At 43.9% G+C, this 19,518-nt stretch overlaps 1 pseudogene; it reads left to right on the plus strand.

The window, feature by feature from the left end:
* Positions 1-18,532: 18,532 nt before the first annotated feature.
* On the plus strand, positions 18,533-19,102 carry LOC150018946 (large ribosomal subunit protein eL15 pseudogene; annotated as a pseudogene).
* The last annotated feature ends 416 nt before the right edge of the window (positions 19,103-19,518 follow it).

Genomic DNA, 19,518 nt, shown 5'->3' on the forward strand with positions numbered 1-19,518 from the left:
ACTGCATTCATCTCTTATCTTTTGTGTAATACCGAATCCTTTCTGGGGCAATGCCAACATGCAAAGCAATTCCTCCTGGCCAGGAGGAAAGGGAGTGGTACTGAGGGGGACCCAGGCAGAACTCAGAGAATCATTCCGTCTCAAACAAGCTTGGAGGCTCCTTCTATAATCCAAGACTATGAGAGCAGGAAGGGAATTTAAGGATCACCCTCATCCTTCCCACTCATCTGAAAGATAAGAACACAGGATCCAATGAGGCTTGTGACTTGGTCAACACCACTAGCTAACTAGTGACAGAGATGGGGCAACACAAATTCTCCTGACTCCACTTTGAGATCTTCCTGCTACACCTGGCTGTTGTCTCTTCTGTACATGAATTCAACAGCAACAAGCAGATAACTGCTTTCCTCCCCACCTTGGCCAGAGGGACCTTAAGAGCATCACTTCACGAGAGAGAGACAAACACAGCTACTTTTTAAATTTTTCAATTATAGTTTACATGCAATATTACTTCGTATTAGTTTCAGGGGTATGAACACAACTTCTTATTAGAAGCCAACCACTGGGGCATGTCTTCCCTCAAATGGATCCCTGACAAAGCAGATCTTCTCCCCCCCCCCAACCCCCCACCCCCAACGATCACTCCTGTCCACACTGGCTTTTGAAGTAATGTTGTTAAGCATGTTTTCATCTGACAATTAGGTCAGCTGTACAGGGGAACCTGTCCTGGAGGTAATGACAGCTTCACCTGTTTTTAATAGTGAAAACAGTCCGGAATATTTAAGTCACAGTTCAGCTGCCACATTTAAAAATAAAAAAGGAGGGTGGGGACTGAGGGATAGCCCCAGGGAGGGATAAGGCAAAGCTCCCCAAGGGGTATCTTTACATGAAACCAAACTCAGAAACCCATAGAGACACCCACACACACACAGCCCTCTCTTCCTGGCCCCAGCCCACCCGCAAGACACTGGTCAGCAATGTGCTGCTGCAAAAATGAGGACTGCACTGGGGTCCTTCAGGGCGTGAAGAAATAAATGGAAGTTGAAGGATTTAAGCAGCTACCTGTGGTCTAGCCTCGTCTAGATCTAGTCTCTGCTCTATCCACCTCCTCGGAGTCCAACTCCCTCCTCCAGCCCTCACACACTATCTCCACCTGCTTCTTCATAGAGGGCTATCTACTCTGCCTGGTTCTTCCTGACAACCCTGCAAAGTTTCAGGTGATAGTTAAGGGATCCTCTCACTATTTTTTTGTTTGTTTTTTTCATAATTACACATCATTTATTTCTTCAAGTTATAATATTTATAATTATAAAATATATATCTTCATACTATTGCTGACAGGTGTACAATTATTTTTTAAGTATATTTTATTATGTTGTTACAGTAGTTCCAATTTTTTTCCCTTTTGCTCCCCTCTGCCCAGTAACCCCGTTCCCTCCAGCAACCCCACCCCCCTTAGTTCATGTTCATGGTTCATGCATATAAGTTCTTTGGCTTCACACTTCCCTATATTATTCTTAACTGCCCCCTGTCTATTTTGTACCAATAGATTATGCTTCTTAATCCCTGCATCATTTCCCCATTTCTCCCCCTTCTCCCTCCCAGCTGATAACCCTCCAAATGGTCCCCATACCTATGATTCTGTTCCTATTCTTGTTTTCTTAGTTGGATTTTGTTTTTATTTTTTATATTCAGTTGTTGATAGTTGTGGGTTTGTTGTCATTTTAATGTTCATAGTTTTGATGTTCTTTTTCTTAAGTAAGTTCCTTTGACATGTCATATAATAAGGGCTTGGTGATGATGAACTCCTTTAGCTTTACCTTGTCTGGAAAGCACCTCATCTGCCCTTCCATTCCAAATGATAGCCTTGCTGGATAGAGTAATCCTGGTTGTGGGTTGCCTTTCATCACATTGAATACTGCTTGCCAGTCCTTTCCTACCCGCAAAGTGTCCTCTGAGAAATCAGCTGATAGTCCTATAGGTACCCACCTGTAGGCAATTCTCTGCCTCTCTTGTGCTGACCCCAGGACTCTCTCTTTATTTTCACCTTTTTCATCTCAGTCATGATGCATCCTGGTGTGGTCTCCTCTGGGTCCAGCTCGCCTGGGACCCTCTGTGCTTCCCAGACCTATATGTCCATCTCCTTCATAAAATTTGGGAAGTTTTCCTCATTTTTTTCAATTCTTGCTTCCTCATTCTGTTACAGAGTAGGGTTGTCCAAAAATCCCCAGAGCCTGCGGTTTGGGGGATAAGGCAAGGAAATAGCTTTTAAGATGCCTTCACATGCCTGTGGCTAGTGGCTAGTGTCTTTGTTACACAAATGGCTTTGGTTCTTCAAAGGTTCCAAGAAGATGGGAGAGGTTTTGGACCATAGAATGGTACAGAAAGAGCACACAGCCGGTGTAAGGTTCTGTGAATGGTCAAAACTGGTTACAATGCCCACTGAGTCACAGGACACAGTCAGGGATTTAAAAATAAGCAGCAGACATTTTGGCTAGGAGAACACCATGTGGCTTTGAGGAGAGAACACCATGCGGCTTTGAAAGGAAAGAGGAAACACTTTTGTGATTTTGAAAGAAAAGGGAGAACTCCATGCAGCTTACAAGGAGCCTGGGAACTCCATGCTGTTCTGCATTAAAAGCTGGAGGGCACCGTAACACAGGCAAAACCTCCCCAATCAGGATCGAATGATTGAGAGCTACCAGTAAAGCTAAACTGTGTCTGGGAAGTAAAAATTGAGTGTATCTCTGACTTTTCTAAAACTAGCCTCGTTTGGTAGGGGGAGGCAGAACTATGTGTTTGTGGATGTTTTAAAGAATATAAAACTTAATGGCAGAAATCCACAAATAATTTAAATCTATATAACTATTAAATAAACAATTCTTTTTCTTTTCACTAAACTCTGGTATTGAGAGTTATGCTTCTGGCCGCAGGCAATCAGGACCCTAATAACTGAATAGCCTGTGGGTTCTGTTACAATTCTGCACTGGTTGACTTTTCTTTTTTTTTTCCTTATGTTCCAAATAATTTATTTACCCCAGTTTTCTTCCCTTCACCATTGGTTTTGTGTGGATTTTCCTTCATTTCACTTAGCATAGCCTTCACTTCTTCTCTTATGCGTTTGCCATTCTCAAGCATATCTGTCAAGCCTGTGAGCATCTTTATCACCAGTGTTTTGAATTCTGCATCTCTTAGGTTGTTTATCTCCTCATCTGTTAGGTTAGCTATCACCTCATCGCTTAGTTCTCCCACTGGAACCTTGATCCGTTCCCCCTTTTGGGCCATACTTCTCTGTCTCCTCATTCTGACAGGCTACTGTGTTTGTTTGCCTCTGCATCCCAGGTAGAGCTGTTGCTCCTGTTACATTGTAAGGAGCAGAGCCTTAGGGATCCATCAGTACAGGGCGACCTGTTTCACCACGTTGTGGAGCTGTATATGGGGGACGTGTCTGAGAGGGAACAATGCTGCCTGCCCAGCACTCACCCCTTTTCCAGGCACCTCTCCCACTTCCACATTAGACTGGCGCCCCTCTAGCTGCTGCCCTGGCCATTGCCCCCAGAGTGGGCGGGTCTGCGGATGCCCCAGGACCACGGAGGTCCCTTAAGCAAATGGACTCCACCGAGAGACTGGCAGTCTCCACCTCCACCCCAATCCCCACTGGTCTGCACAGTCAGAAGCAATGAGGCTTGATTTTCCCCAGTGATGAACCCTGAGCTGCTAGGTCCGGTGAGGAGCTGGAAATGCTTCCCAGGTGTCCCTCCTGACTTTATAACATGTGACTGCACTTTCTGCTGGCCTGCCGCTGCTGCTGCCACCACACTGCTGCTGTCACCACACCACATCCTCTCTGTCCCAGCTCCACCCCTCCTACCTGTCTGGATGAGTATTTCTTCTTTATATCTTTGTTTGCTGGACTTCCATGCACTTTGATTTTCTGGAACTTGTGGTTGTTTCTAGTTTTGAGGTAGTTGTATTCCTTCTTAGTTGTGGAGGGAGACACAGCGTGTCTGTCTACGCCTCCATCTTGGACAGAAGTTCTTTCACTATTTTATATCCAGGAACCAGATCCAAATGTGAAGTAAACATTTAATAAATGTGTTAAATAATTGATAACTTGTAAGCATTAGGATTCATTTCCTTGACAACTTTATATTTTAATATTCTCATATCCATTCTTTGCTTAAGTATTTGTGATGCTTTAGAAAACTAAAGTTCAAGTGATTGAGGAAGGCTTGCCCAGGATTGCCCCACTGGGAGCTGGAAAAGCTGGAAATCTGGCACATAAGGTGCTTTCCCTCAGTTGTGAAGCCTCACAGATTAAAGGGAAACCCTCTCCTGTGCTCTGGAACTTACTGTGGGATGATGTACACAGTAGGCACTCATTAGGCAAGACACCATCATTTTTTTATTATGTTTTATTGATTATGATGTTACCATTGTCCCAATTTCTTTTCTCCCTGCTCCCCTCCACCCTGTGACCCCCCTGCCTCCAGTTGTCCCACCCCCTTAGTCCATGCCCATTGGTTGTGCATATAGTTCTTCTCAACATCTTCCTGTCTACTCCACTCCCTCCTACTATGCTTCTTAATTCATGCATCATCTCCCTCCCTTTTCCTCCTTCCCTTTCCCTGCTGACCTCCCCCCATAATGTTCCCCATACCTATGATTCTCTTTCCCCTCTCGTTGCCTACTTAGTTTGCCTTTGTTTCGATTCCCTAGCTTCTGCTGTTGGTTGTTGTGATACAGTTTTCATTTTAATATTCACAGTTTTGATCCTATTTCTTCTAAACAAGTCCCTTTAACATCTCATATAACAGTGGTTTGGATCTGATGAACTTCTTCAGTTTTACTTTGTCCTGGAAGCACTTTCTCTGCCCTTCTATTTTGAATGACAGCTTCGCTGGATAGAGTAATCGTGGCTGTAGATTTTTGCTTTTCATTCCTTTGAATATTTCTTGCCAGTCCCTTCTTGCCTGCAGAGTTTTTTTTTTTTTTTTGAGAAATCAGCTGATGGTCTAATTGGGACCCCTTTGTACAAAAGTCTCTTCTTCTCTCTTGCTGCTTTTAAGATTCTCTTTATCTTTAATGTTTGACATTTTGATTATAATGTGTCTTGGTGTGGTTCTCCCTGGGTCCAGTTTATCTGAAACTCTGTGCTTCCTGGACCTGTAAGTCTATTTCCTTCCCCAAGTTAGGGAAGTTCTGCTTCATTATTTTTTCACATAATTTTTCAATTTCTAGTTCTTCTTCTTCACCCTCTGGCAGCCCCATAATCATATGTTTGTTCACTTATAGCTGTCCCAGAGGTTTCTGAGCCTCTCCTCATATTCCTCACTTTTTGTTTCCTCTTTCTGCACTGGTTAACTGTTTGTTCCTTCCCTATGTTCTGATTTGTTGATTTGATCTCTGGTTTTCCTTTTCTCACCACTTGTCTTGTATGTGTTTTCATTCATTTCAGCAGGACTAGCCTTCATATCTTCCCCATCTTGTTCAAGATCTTTTGTTAGTTCTGTAAGCTGCCTTATGACTATAGTTCTGAACTGAGCCTCAGAAAGGTTATCTATTTGTTCGTCAGTTAATTCACATATTTGCTTTCTGGTCAGCTGTGTCACTGGGCTCTCAATCATGATCCCTGCCACCCTGACCATTTTTGTTTATCTTTCCTTCTTGGGCGGGGCTGTTACACCTCCTATGCTACCAGGAGCAGAGCCCTGTGCATGCATCACTACCAGGCGACCCTTCTCACCACACTGTGGCGCTCTGTGCGGGGGCAGGTGTCCAAGGTGGATTCCTGCTGTTACTCTCAGCTGAGAGACCGAGAGCCCCCTCCTCCATCCCCATGCCCTCTGGGCCTCACAGTCCAAGACAATAGGGGTCTGTCTTCCCCAGTGTTGGAATCGCAAGCTGACAGGTTTAGTCTGCAGCCAGGGGTGGTCCCTGGGAGCTTCTCTCCTCCCCTTAAATACAGTGTCTGTGCTTACTGCATCCTGCCACCATCGCCACTGCTGCAGTCGCCAGCACAGATTGACCTCTCCACCCCAGCTTTGCCCCTCCTACCCATCCGGAGGAGCACCACTTCTTTATAACTTTATACGTTGGACTTGCATGTAGCTTTATTTTCTGGAACTTCTGGTTATTTCCGGTTTTGTGGTAGTTTTAGTCCTTCTTAGTTGTGGAGGGAGATGGAGCATGTCAGTCTAGACCTCTATCTTGGCCAGAAGTTTAGACACCATCTTAGTGACATTTGACCTTGAAAGCTTTCTCTCACAGCAGCCCTGGGTGGGAGGGGTGGTGATTTAAGCCTATTAGTGGAGGTCAGGATTGCAGTATAAGTGATGGCAATAGGAAGCAGCAAGAAAACAATAATAAGGCAATTTCAGAGAGCGATAAGAGTTGCAAAGATTGTTACAAATGGAGACTCTTAGGGGAAAGAATACAGGACAAATGCATCAGCAGAATCAAGGGTTAGGCTGTATGAGCAAGTGCTCAGAGATTCAGGGAAAGGGGAACTGGGCAAGATGAAGAAGTCTGAGATGCTGCATGGAAGTGGAGCCCTTAATTAGGCCCTGGAGAAAGATTAGAATTTAGTAAGATGAAGGGAACAGGACCTGGGTCTTCCAAAGGTGAAATCCAGGACATGGGAAATGGAAGCAAGGACACATTTATTAAGCAACTATCATGTGTCAAGCACCATGCCAGATGCTGTCACAACCAAAATAGCTCATTCCACAGAAGAGAGAATGAGCACAATGTAGGGAAACAGGCCAGACTACAATGGAGGGCCCACGTAGGAGAGAAATGAACAAGGAATGAGAGAAAGGGTCAGAGGAACTCAGGTTGAGCAGACCTTAAACATGAGGCTAGGAAACCACCCTGACCTCTCCCACATATCTGCTACAGCACTGTTTTGTGATGGCTTAGTCATTTACACTAGGCCATGAGCCCCTTGAGAGCAGGGACTATTTTATGGTTCCCAGACTTTGTGCATCAGATCCCTGGGAGGGCTCATTGAAACACCTAGTGTAGGGCACCACTCCCAGAGTATCTAATCCGGTAGGTCTTGGGTTAAGCCTGAGACTCCACATTTCTGTAATTATAGATAATCAATATGGCAGATGATACTGATAAAGCTGGTCTGGAGACCACACTTGGAGAATGGCTGCAGTATTTTAACCCTTGTATCTAGTATATGCCTGGTATGTTGAATGCATGCAGTATGTGTTTTTTAAATTAATTAATGAGTACATGGGTGAGTGACAATGAATAAAGGGGTGAGACTTACATCTAAAAATTTTGAGGAGCTGTTGAGTTGATGATGTAACATCAGAGATACTTGGGACTATTTGCTAAGAAAGATCTATGCAACCATGGTTCGCTGAGTGGCCCTGCCAGCAACATTGCCAGTTTAGAGTGCAGTTTCCTCTCTAATCTCCGGTGCCTCCATCCAAGGACCTGGCAGGCAAAGGAGCCTAAGCATGAGACAGCTATGTCTGGTACTCCTTGCAGCCTGCCAGAACATCCACCTGCCCCCTGCCTTTTCAAGTCCATCGTGGATTGTTCAGCCCTCTCTCGCTCTCCTTTGTCGGCTCTTATCCCCCCACCCCCATTTGATCCAGTCTTTCTCTTGTATCTGCTTCTGTACAAAAACTTTTGTGATATGTTGTTTGGGTTGATACACATGCAGAAAATTTAGCCTCACACAATGATGAGGTTGGAAAAGATGGGAGTATGTTAATAGCCTTTCAGATCGTGGTGGATACTCTTTTTTAATACTTCGTCAAAACTCAAGAAGACAGTTTCTTAAAGGTTAATTGCAGTATAGAGCCTAAAACTGTATCAGTGAACCTTTTATACTCTGTTACTTAAAATCTCCTGGTCTGTCAGTACTTTAACTGAATCATTTATCCATGCATAAATATGTAACTTTCAGCCAAGATGGAGACCTAGACCTAAATGCTCTGTCTCCCTCCACAACTAAGAAGGACTATGACTACCACAAAACCAGAAATAACCAGAAGTTCCAGAAAATAAAGCTACATGGAAGTCCAACGTATGAAATTATAAACAAGTGGTGCTCGTCCGGATGGGTAGGAGGGGCAAAGCCGCAGCTGAAAGATCGAGCTGTGCTGGAGGCGGCAGCTGCAGCAACGAGCAGCGGGACCCGGTAAGCAGACACCTGTATTTGGGGGGACGAGAGAAGAGCCTCGGAGCCGGCCCTGGCTGCAGACCAGTCCCGTTGGCTCATGATTCCAACACTGGGAAAGCAGACCTCCATTGTCTCGGACTGTGAGGCTCGGAGGGCATGGGGATGAAGAAGGAGGCTCCTGGTCTCTCAGTGGAGAGTAACAGCAGGAATCCACCTTGGACTCCCGCCCCCACGCAAAGCACCACAGTGTGGTGAGAAGGGTCGCCAGGTTGTGACAAGTGCACGGGGCTCCACCCAATATAGCATAGGAGGTGTGACAGCCCCGCCCAAGAAGGAAAGATAAACAAAACGGTCAGAATGGCAGAATTAATTATTGAAATACCAATCACACAGCTAACCAAAAAGCAAAGAAGGGACTTGACCGATGAACAAATAGAGAATCTTTCTGAGGCTCAGTTCAGAACTATAGTCATAAGGCAGCTTACTGAACTAACAAAAGATCTTGAACAAGACAGGGAAGGAATGAAGGCTAGTCCTGCTGAAATAAACAAAAACACATACAAGACAAGTGGTGAGGAAAGGAAAACCAGGGATCAAATCAACAAATCAGAACACAGGGAGGGAACAAACAGTCAACCAGTGCAAGAAGAGGGAACAAAAAGTGAGGAATACAAGGAGAGGCTCAGAAACCTCTGGGACAGCTATAAGCGAACAAACATTCGAATTATAGGATTGCCAGAGGGTGAAGAAGAAGAACTAGAAATTGAAAAATTATGTGAAAAAATAATGAAGCAGAACTTCCCTAACTTGGGGAAGGAAATAGACTTACAGGTCCAGGAAGCACAGAGTTGCAGATAAACTGGACCCAGGGAGAACCACACCAAGACACATTATAATCAAATTGTCAAAAATTAAGGATAAAGAGAGAATCTTAAAAGCAGCAAGAGAGAAGAAGAGAATTATATACAAAGGGGCCCCAATTAGACCATCAGCTGATTTCTCAAAGGAGACTTTACATACAAGAAGGAACTGGCAAGAAATATTCAAAGTAATGAAAAGCAAAAACCTACAACCATGATTACTCTATTCAGCAAAGCTGTCATTCAAAATAGAAGGGCAGAGAAAGTGCTTCCAGGACTAAACTGGAGGAGTTTGTTAGATCCAAACCATTGTTATATGAGATGTTAAAGGGACTTGTTTAGAAGAAGGAGGATCAAAACTATGAACATTAAAATGAAAACTGTATCACAACAACCAACAGCAGAAGCTAGGGAATCGAAACAAAGGCAAACTAAGTAGGCAACAAGAGTGGAAAAAGAATTATAGGCATGGGGAACATTATGGGGGGAGGTCAGCAGGGAAGGGGAAGGAGGAAAAGGGAAGGAGATGATGCACAAATTAAGAAGCATAGTAGGAGGGAGTGGAGTAGACAGGAAGATGTTGAGAAGAACTATATGCACAACCAATGGGCATGGACCAAGGTGGCGGTACAGCTGGAGGGACGGGGGCGTCACAGGGTGGAGGGGAGCAGGGGGAAAAGAAATTGGGACAACTGTAACAGCATAATCAATAAAATAAAAAATAATATTTAAAAAAATACTTCACTGAAACTCAAGAAGACATAGTTTCTTAAAGGTTACTTGCAATATAGAGCCTAAAACCATATCAGTGAACATTTCATACTCTGTTACTTACAGTCTCCTGGTCTGTCAGTACTTTAACTGGATCATTTATCCATGCATGAATATGTAACATCATGTCTTGGCCATCTGGAAAATATTGGTTTACTGAATAATGTAGGTTTTTCAAGTAGCATATTTTATTATACAATATCAAAAAAGCCACAAATTCAGATCACCACCAATCAGAAAAGTCTTTAACTATTGGTTCAGCGAGGTCTAATGTCAAAATATCAAAAAATAAAAGGCATGATTAAAACAAGTGCTGGTTCATTTACCCACCTCCTCCTTCCTACAGCATAGTGCCTTGAACACAGCAGCCACTCAGCAAGTGCTCGCAGAACAGATGACGAGAACACAGGAAAAGCAGTTAGCTCTCTGATGTACCCAAGGGGGATGGTGTTGAACAGATCACTTTCTATCCCTGACAGGCAGTGGAGAACAGACCTAAGGAGCAGATAATAGCAAAGGGGTGTGCTGAAGAGGGAGGGAGGCTCTTCAGAGCAGGAAGTGTTTTCAGAGGGGCAATTTCAGTGTGACACCCCCTCCTTGTCCCATAAAGAGAGAAATGGGACAGCTAGGGGACCAAAAGGGCTCCAAAGCCACCCAGCCTCCTCAGCTGCAGTGCTAAGCCCCACGACATTCCTTCCCAGGAGTATACGCAGACCCATCACTTCCTTTCACATTTACCAACACTGCCCTCCTTCCCATTCAATTCAGAAATGACTTGAAATGCCTGGGATTCTGGCAGGGAACTCCCCATTTGAGGTGACTGACTCATTCCTTCCCTCCCTTGAGCTTGGCTGGCTGCTCAGGCCTTGAATCAAAAAATTCCTTGATTTCTGGCCAAGATGGAGGCATAAGCAGACATGCTGCATCTCCTTCACAACTAAGAAGGAATTTACAACCACTTCAAAACTAAAAACACCCAGAATATCCAGAAAGTCAAGTTATATAAAAGTTCAACAAAGAAATAAAGAAAAAATATTCAGCTAGAAAGGTAGGAGGGGAGGAGCTGAGACAGAGAGATGGAGGTGTGGAGCTGTGGGGGTGGAGCTTGGCAGCAGCAGCTGCAGGGCTGGCAGCATCAGGGCTGCCGACAGTGGCAGCAGCACAGGGATTGTAGCTACAGCCAAAAGCAAAGTCACACATTTTAAACCTGGGAAGCAATTCCAGCCTCAGACCAGACTGATCCCAGACCCAAGCCAGACTGTGTGGCAGACGGTTCCAGCACCAGAGAAAACAAAGCCACATTGCTTCTGACTGTGAAAGCCAGTGGGGGTTGGGGCAGAGGAAGAAACTGCCAGTCTCACAAAGGAGATAGCTGCCTTAGTACAGAACGGGGGAGAAGTGCCTGAAAAAGCAGTGGCAACCAGCACTGCTCCCTCTTTGACCCCTCCCCCACATGCAGTGCCACAGCATGGTGAAATGGGTCACCAGAATTAACAGTCATACAGCTCTGCCCCTTATAACAAGAGTGACAGCTCTACCTAAATCACAGAAGTAAACACAGAAAGCTGTCAAGATGAGGAGACAGAGAAGTACATCCCAAAATGGGGGGCAGATCAAGGTTCCAGTGGGAGAACTAAGCAACGAGGGGATAGTGAACCTAGCAGACAAGGAGATAACCAACCTAACAGATGAAGAGTTCAAAACACTGGTGATAAAGATGCTCACAGACTTGACAGGAAAGATTAATCAGGACAAGGAAGAAATGAGGGCTATACTAAGTGAAACAAAGGAAAATCCACATGAAACTAGTGGTAAAGGAAAGGAAACCAGGGTTCAAACCAACAGATTGGAACGTAAGAAAAAAATAAACAATCAACCAGTACAGAAGGAGGAAAAGAGAATTGAAAACAACGAGGAGAGGTGTGCAAACCTCTGGGATAACTCTAAACATGCCAACATCTGAATCATACGGGTGGCAGAAGGAGAACAGGAAGAGTAAGAAATTGAAAAATTGTGTGAAAAATAATGAAGGAAAACTTCCCTAATTTGGGGAAAGAAAGAGACATAAAGGTCTATGAAGCACAGAGTCCCAAACAAACTAGACCCAGGGAGGACCACACCAAGACACATCATAATTAAAATGCTAAAAATTAAGGATAAAGAAAGAATCAAAAGCAGCAAGAGAGAAGGACGTTACCTACAAAGGGTAACTATTAGACTATCAGCTGATTTCTCAAAAGAAACTTTGCAGGCAGAAAGGGACTGGCAAGAAGTATTCAAAGTGATGAAAAGCAAGGACTTACCAACGAGAATACTCTATCCAGCAAAGCTATCATTTAGAACAGATGGGCAGATAAAGTGCTCCCCAGACAAGGTAAAGCTAAAGGAGTACATTATCACCAAGCCCTTATTATATGAAATATTAAAGGTACTTATTTAAGAAAATGAAGATCAAAACTATGAACATTAAAGTGACAACAAAATCACAACTATCAACAAAAGAATCTAAAAAATAAAAGCAAAAACAAACTAAGCAGAGAACCAGAGTGGAAACAGAATCATAGGTATGGGGAGCAGGTGGAGGGGTGTCAGCTGGGAGGGGGAAAAGAGAAGAAGGAGGGAAATGGTGCAGGAATTAAGAAGCATAGTAAGAGGTTGCAGAATAGACAGGGATGTTAAGAATAGAATAAGAAAGGGTAAAGTCAAGGTACTTATATGCATGAATCACGGACATGAACTAAGGGGGGTGGGACTGATGGAGGTCAGGGGAGCTGGGCGGAGGGGAGCAAAGGGAAAAAAATTGGGACAACTGTAACAGCATAATCAATAAAACATATCAAAAAAAAAAAAAACCCTCCTTTTCTTCTCTCTTGTGCTTGCACAAAAAACGTTTGGCCTCTTAGATGGATTTTCCCCCCATTCTTCCTCACAATGACCAGATTCTAAAAGGAATTGTAAATGACTTTCCTTTTGCCTGAATAGTGAGATATTCATCAGCTCAAGCCCAGAATGTGTGGGGATCAACGTTCTCTCAGAGATCCTGGTGGTGCATAATGGGGAACAGGGGAGTGAACTCACTGGGCTTGTTCACACTGATTGTTCTGCCACCAGGAGCATCCTTAACAGTGACAAAGGCTTCTGTACATTGGCTTTCATCTTATGTTCACAATCCTGCAAGGGGAAAGAGAGTGTACTGTTCCCACTTTATCCACATGGGAAATGAGGCTCAGAAAGGTCAAATAACTTAAACTTACCTGAGGTCAGGGCAGGACCTCTGGTGGGGAACCTTTTGGCCTGGGCCCCACTTGGGGACACTGTGGCACTTGCTCCTTGGTTCAAGGAAAGAGCCAAGTCTCTTTTCTGCTCAGGCTGCAGGGGTAGTGTGAAGAGTACAGATTTTGGAACCTGAAAAAATGTGTACTTGAACCCTGTCTCTCTCCCTCACTACTTGTGTAATCTTGAACATATTACTTAACCTCTCTGAACCTCAGTTTCCCCTTTACACAGCAAACAATGGACTACTCCCTCACAGGGTTTTTTAGCTAACACATGTGGCTTGGTGCCTGATACAAAGGAGGTATCCCAAAACCACTGGTTCCATCCCTGCTTCTCTGAGTAGGGGCAATGGTTTGACCACAGGGAAAGGGGCCAAACACCCATCTCCAAGGCCCTGGTTAGGCTGGGATGACTCCTTGCTCATGGACTGAACTGGTGGCTTGAGGTTTCTGAGCTATAAGAGAGGAGTTCAGGATCTCTGGGGATGATGCGTAATGCATAATGAGTGGGTACAGCATGATGGAACCTAAGCACAAGCCCTGGGGGTCACATGGCAATGTGACTGGTGCTTGCTCAGGAATGCAGTGGCACCAGGGGTCAGGGAGGCTGCTGAGCTTCACAGTGGCGATTCCATGACGTTAGTCAGCTTTCTTGTACCTCCGCGAGTCCCCTTAATAGCCCTTCCACTCTTCACTCTTCAAGAACTCATCAAATCCTTCCTTAATGATATTTTCATTCTCTGTTGTGAACACCAGGAATAACAAGCTCCATAAAATTGTTCCCAGCAGGAGATTCTTTCTGTTGATCCTGAAATAAACCCTTTCCAACTTCAAGGGGTGGTGGCACTGTAAGACACAGCAATAGGGTCAGCTGCCACCTGGACCATGACCTGGCTCTAGAGAGTGCTGCTCTTTCCAATCTGCACTGCCCTAACTAATGCATCTGCATTTACTCAGTTGGCTGGACTTAACATTTGGTTCTTAAGAAAATCCAGCTTGTTCTCTTAGGACCTTCTGTTAATAGACTGGCTCTCAATGGCTGCCCCCACCCTCCTATTGCCTATCAATTTAGCTGTTTTGCCAAGTCACTCTTACCCCAGTCTCCTCTTTTGCATTTCAACTTTCTACCTTCAGTGAAGGCTTAATGAGGTGCTTCCCATTACTTAGAAGGACCACTGCTAGAAAGAAGTAGATCTGAGGAGAATTCAGGAGCCAGGGTAACACCTCACCCCCAAACTCCCACCACCCTTTCGGTGCTGGGTTTGTCCCACCCTCTTTGTGTTTCCTGGTTTGCAGACCCCTAGGACAATTTACTGACTTCATGATACCTGATAGCATCATGAAGCCAGACAATGGATGGCTCAAGCCCAGCTCCAGAGTACATTTCAAAAAATGCACATACATCTTAAGTCCCCCTCCACACCTGCACACCATATCACATAATTATTACTGAAACCCCATTCTCAGCATCACCAGAAGACCCACATCTTATGACTAGTACTCAGGGCTTTATTATAAAGGGACAAATTCAACACTCACTCCCAATTAAAAGATATTTGATCTTAGGGATCTAATGTGAATTCTTACCTTGAAAAGGCACAAAAGCACGTAGTGATTAGGCATGTGGGTTCCAAAGCCAGACTGTGGATTCAAATCCCAGCTCTGCAACTTATCAGCTGCATGATTTTGGGCAAGATGCTTAACCTCTTGATCAAACTTCCAGTCAAGATGGCAGAGTAAGCAGACATGGCCCATCTCTTCCAACAACCACACCAAAATTACAACTAAAATATAGAGCAACCACCACTCAGAACTGTCAGAAATGGAGTTGAATGAAAGTCTGACAACTACAGAATTAAAGAAACCACATCCATCCACACTCGTAGGAGGGGTGCAGATGTGGAATGAGCTGGTCCCACACCCACATGGGGTAGATTAAAATTCTGGTGAGACATCTCTAGAGCAAGGAGTCCCAGCCCCACACCAGTCCCACCAGTGCAGGGTTCCAGTGCTAAGAATATAAGTTCCCACAACTTCTGGCTACAAAAACCAATGGGGATTCAGTAGGTGGAAGAAACTGCTGGAGCCCCAAGCAGTTTCTCTTAAAGAACTCACACACAGACTCACCTACTCAAACTCACTCCCTGAGCTCCAGCACCAGGGTAGCAGCTTGAAAGGCACCAGAGGTATATGGGAGAGACTGAAGTGTCTGGCATCAAGGCGAGCAGAAGCTATTGTCCCTTTTCTGAGCCCTCCCCCTACAGAGCCAGTAAGCTGGTGCCATATCTGAGACTCTATCAACCTGTCTAACACTGTTTGACCCAACTTGAAGATCCCCAGAGACTCCACCCCACCCAGCTTATGCGCACACCTAAGCTGTTTTTTCCATATGAATGGCTGGTCTTACCTCATGCTTCACAGCTTCCTAAATCCTATCAAACAAGCAACAGGCTGGCCTCAGTAAACTCCAGGCCCCACACTAGCAGTAGCCAGCATAGATTCACAGCTTGGCTTCACCTGGGGATCGCCAAGCCCAGCACAAGTAGCAGTCATCTCAGATTGCTTTATAGCTCAGGCCCAGGCAAAATAGAGGTGGGGGCTGAACTTGGCCTGCACCACCTGAAAATCCCCAGAGCCAGCATACCCAGTGAACAGCTCCAGACCACGTCAGAGCACCACCACCCTGTCCCTGCATAGCTGATCCTTCACAGAGAGCAGAGGTTGGTGGTAAGTGATTATAGCAAATTTTCTATGACTGGCATGAGTAAATCCCTCCCATTGATCTGCCAACAGCAACCAAGGCTGAACTATAAGAGGAGAGTGTACTCAGCCCATAGGAAGAACATATCTCGAGTGCCCAGACTGGGTGATAGGGGAGGCTGTGCCACAGGACCCTACAGGACTCCTACTATATTAGGCTACATTACCAAGACACAGTGTCAAAGCAGCTCTACCTAATGCCTTGAAACAAACACAGGGAAGCAGCCAGAATGAGCAAAGAAACATGGCTAAATGAAAGAACAGATCAACTCCAGAAAAAGAGCTAAATGAAATGGAGATAAGATGCAGAGTTCAAAACACTGGTTATAAGGATTCTCAAGGAACTTAGTAAGAACCTCAATAGCATAAAAAAGATCCAGTCAGAAATGAAGGACACACTAATTGAAATAAATAGAAATGTATAGGGAAACAACAGTAGAGTGGATGAAGCTGAAAATCAAATGAATGGTATGGAACACAAAGAAGCAAAAAATAACCAATCAGAACAAGAAGAAGAAGAAGAAATTTAAAAATATGAGGATAGTACAAGTAGCCTCTGAGATAACTTTGAGGCCCAACATTAGCATCGTAGGGGTGCCAGAAAAAGAAGTCAAAGAGCAAGAGATTAGAAATCTATTTGAAGAAATAATGAAAGAAAACATCCCTAATTTGGTAAAGGAAATAGACACACAAGTCCAGGAAGCATAGAGAGTCCCAAACAAGATGGATGCAAAGAGACCCACTCCAAGACACATCATAATCAAAATGCCAAAGGTTCAAGATAAAGAGAATTTTAAAAACAGCGAGAGAAAAAAGTTAGTTACCTACAGGGGAGTTCCCATAGGACTTCCAGCTTATTTCACAAAAGATACTTTACAGATCAGAAGGGATTAGCAAGAAATATTCTAAGTTATGAAAAGCAGAGACCTACATCTACGATTGCTTTACCCAGCAAAGCTATCATTTAGAATTGAAGGGCAGATAAAGAACTTTCCAGACAAGGAAAAACTAAAGGAGTTCTTCATCATAAGCCATTATCATATGAAATGTTAAAGGGGCTTATTTAATAAAAAGATCAAAACTATGAACAATAAAATGGCAAAAAATGCAAGTCTATCAACAATTGAATCCAGAAAACAAATTAAGTGAACAAGAACAGAGACAAAATCATGGATACAGAGAGTGTTTTGATGGTTGCCAGGTGGAAGGCGGGTTGTTATGGGGGAATGAGTGAGGAGTTGAGGGTATTAAGATGTACAAACTGGTAGTTACAGAATAGCCATAGAAATGTGAGGTACAGTATAAGAAATTGAGTAGCCAAAGAACCATGGACATGAACAATGGTGAGAGGATTGCCTGAGGGAGTGGGAGGTTTTGGGTGGAGGGGACCAAAGGGGGAAAAATCAGGACAACTGTAATAGCATAATCAATAAAATATAATTTTTAAAAAAGATCCTTAACCTCTTTGTGCCTCAATTTCCTCATCTTTAAAATGGACATAATAATAGCAATCATCTCATAGAGTTGCTGCAAAGATTACAAGGTGTTGGTACATCCCTGACCAGTATGGTTCAGTTGGTTGGATGTCATCCCACAAAGCGAAAGGCCACTGATCAGATTCCAGGTCAGAGCACACGCCTGGGTTGCAGGTTTGGTACCCAGTCGGGGCATGTATGAGAGGCAACCGATCAATGTTTCTCTCACACATCAATGTTTCTCTCCCTCTCCTTCTCCCTCCTTTCCCTACTCTCTAAAAATAAATTAAAAAAATTATTTTATAAAAGGTGTTGGCACATTTGAAGTATATGAAATAGTGTCCAACACATAGTAGGTGCTCAGTAAAAGGAGATGTTACCAGTTTCCTTTCGGTGGGCTTTTGTACTTTGTGGAAGCTCCGTGGGCATATGTGAGAAGGAGTTCCCAGATGTACATGTGGTCTCTCAATATCCTGGCGTTTTCTTGGGTTCTCCCACAAAGCATAGATAAGACAAGTAGCAAGATTATACAAATGCCACATGCTGCCTATAGGAAAGGTGAGCCCAATGTAGCCACCACAACCCTCACTCCTGCCAGTTTCAAAAGAAGCACCTCTCAAGACTCACTGAGGAAGACAGTACTAATGCAACCCCAACTGTCTGACTTCAGCCATGGGGAGGGCCAACTGCTCACCCCCAGTGGATGACTAACACAAATGAATCACATAATACCCTTCACTTTAAGGTTAACAATAAACTCGTATATCTTCAGTTCCCTCTTGTGGTTTGGAGCTCTCTCAAATATTTTATTTAAATTTTGTTGAAAATATATTTTAATCTTCTAAACCATAATGAGAATGTGTTATATACTTAATATGGGTCCATGGAGACCACAGCCCATCTACTTTAGATGCCAGAATAGTATTTTATAAAGACCCCTGAATCTACTTTTTCCTTGTTAATTATAGAGTATCCTGAAATTAAAGTTAGGCTATGAAAAATGTGCTATTTTCAACTAGTTAATTTTAAAAATCAGGATTTCTTCATTCTATGCAACTGCTATGGGCTGAATGTGTCCCCCAAAATTCACATGTTGAAGCGCTAACCCTCAATGTGATGTTATTTGGAAAAGAAGCCTTTGGGATGTAATTAGGTTTACATGAGGGTGGTCCTTATAAGAAAACGAAAAGTGATGGGAGAAAGGCTCTTCCTTTCCAACTGGCTGTTGCCATCACATAAGCCAAAATGGGTGCTTACAAGCACATCCAGGAGCTATGGAGAAAGAAGCATCCGATGTGATGCACTTCCTTCTCAGTACCGCCAGCTCTCCACACCCTACAGGGTCCCCTGCCCTACCAGGCCCAATAAAGTGTGCAGGCTGGGAACCAGGTCAAGCAATTTTATGTCATATATTGGATTCATGTGCACTGTGGTGGCCACACACACCCTGTTCCTAAGAGTGCAGCCTATTGCAAGCCTGTCCATCATGGTGTTAACTGGCTAAAGTTTGCCTGAAGCCTTCGGTCTGTTACTGAGGAGTGAGCTAGGTGCCACTGTGGGGCTCTGAGAGTTCTGAATTCTTACTAGGTTCCTGAAGAGTCCACAAACAAACTCTTTGAGGTTATCCCCATCGACCCATTTCATACGGCTATCAGAAGGAATCCTGACACCCAATGGATCACCAAACTGGTCCACAAGCACAAGGAGAAGCGAGGGCTGACATCTGCAGGCCACAAGAGCCGTGGCCTTGGGAAGGGCCACAAGTTGCACCACACTATCAGTGGCTTTACTCTCCAGCTCCATTGTTATGGCTAATATAAGGAATGCTTGTAAAATTCTTACCTAATAAACAATTTGGACAGTCATGTTCACTTAAAAGTGTTCTTTAATTTGTTAAAACTAGTTGTCTGCAGACTGTTTCCTGACTGCATTGTCCATAATGTTTGAAGTCTATAAGTGATGGCGTAGCTCGTTTCTCCTAAGATTAACACTTGTTTTTGCTTTATCAATGATTTTCAACCTTTTTCATCTCATGGCACACATAAACTGATTACTAAAATTCTGTGACACACCAAAATGTATATTAGTTTCTTGCTGATCTGACAAAAAAAATAGGTATAATTTTGATTCAGTCACACCAGAAAGCTATTCTGTTGGCTGTTGAAATTTTTATATTTGACAATCTAAGAGGAAAGATGTTAGTGCCCCTGGCTAAAATAGTTGGGTATTCT

The sequence above is a fragment of the Furipterus horrens genome, unplaced genomic scaffold (genome assembly GCF_987537825.1).
Source record: "Furipterus horrens unplaced genomic scaffold, mFurHor1.1.pri manual_scaffold_2, whole genome shotgun sequence".
NCBI lineage: Eukaryota > Metazoa > Chordata > Mammalia > Chiroptera > Furipteridae > Furipterus > Furipterus horrens.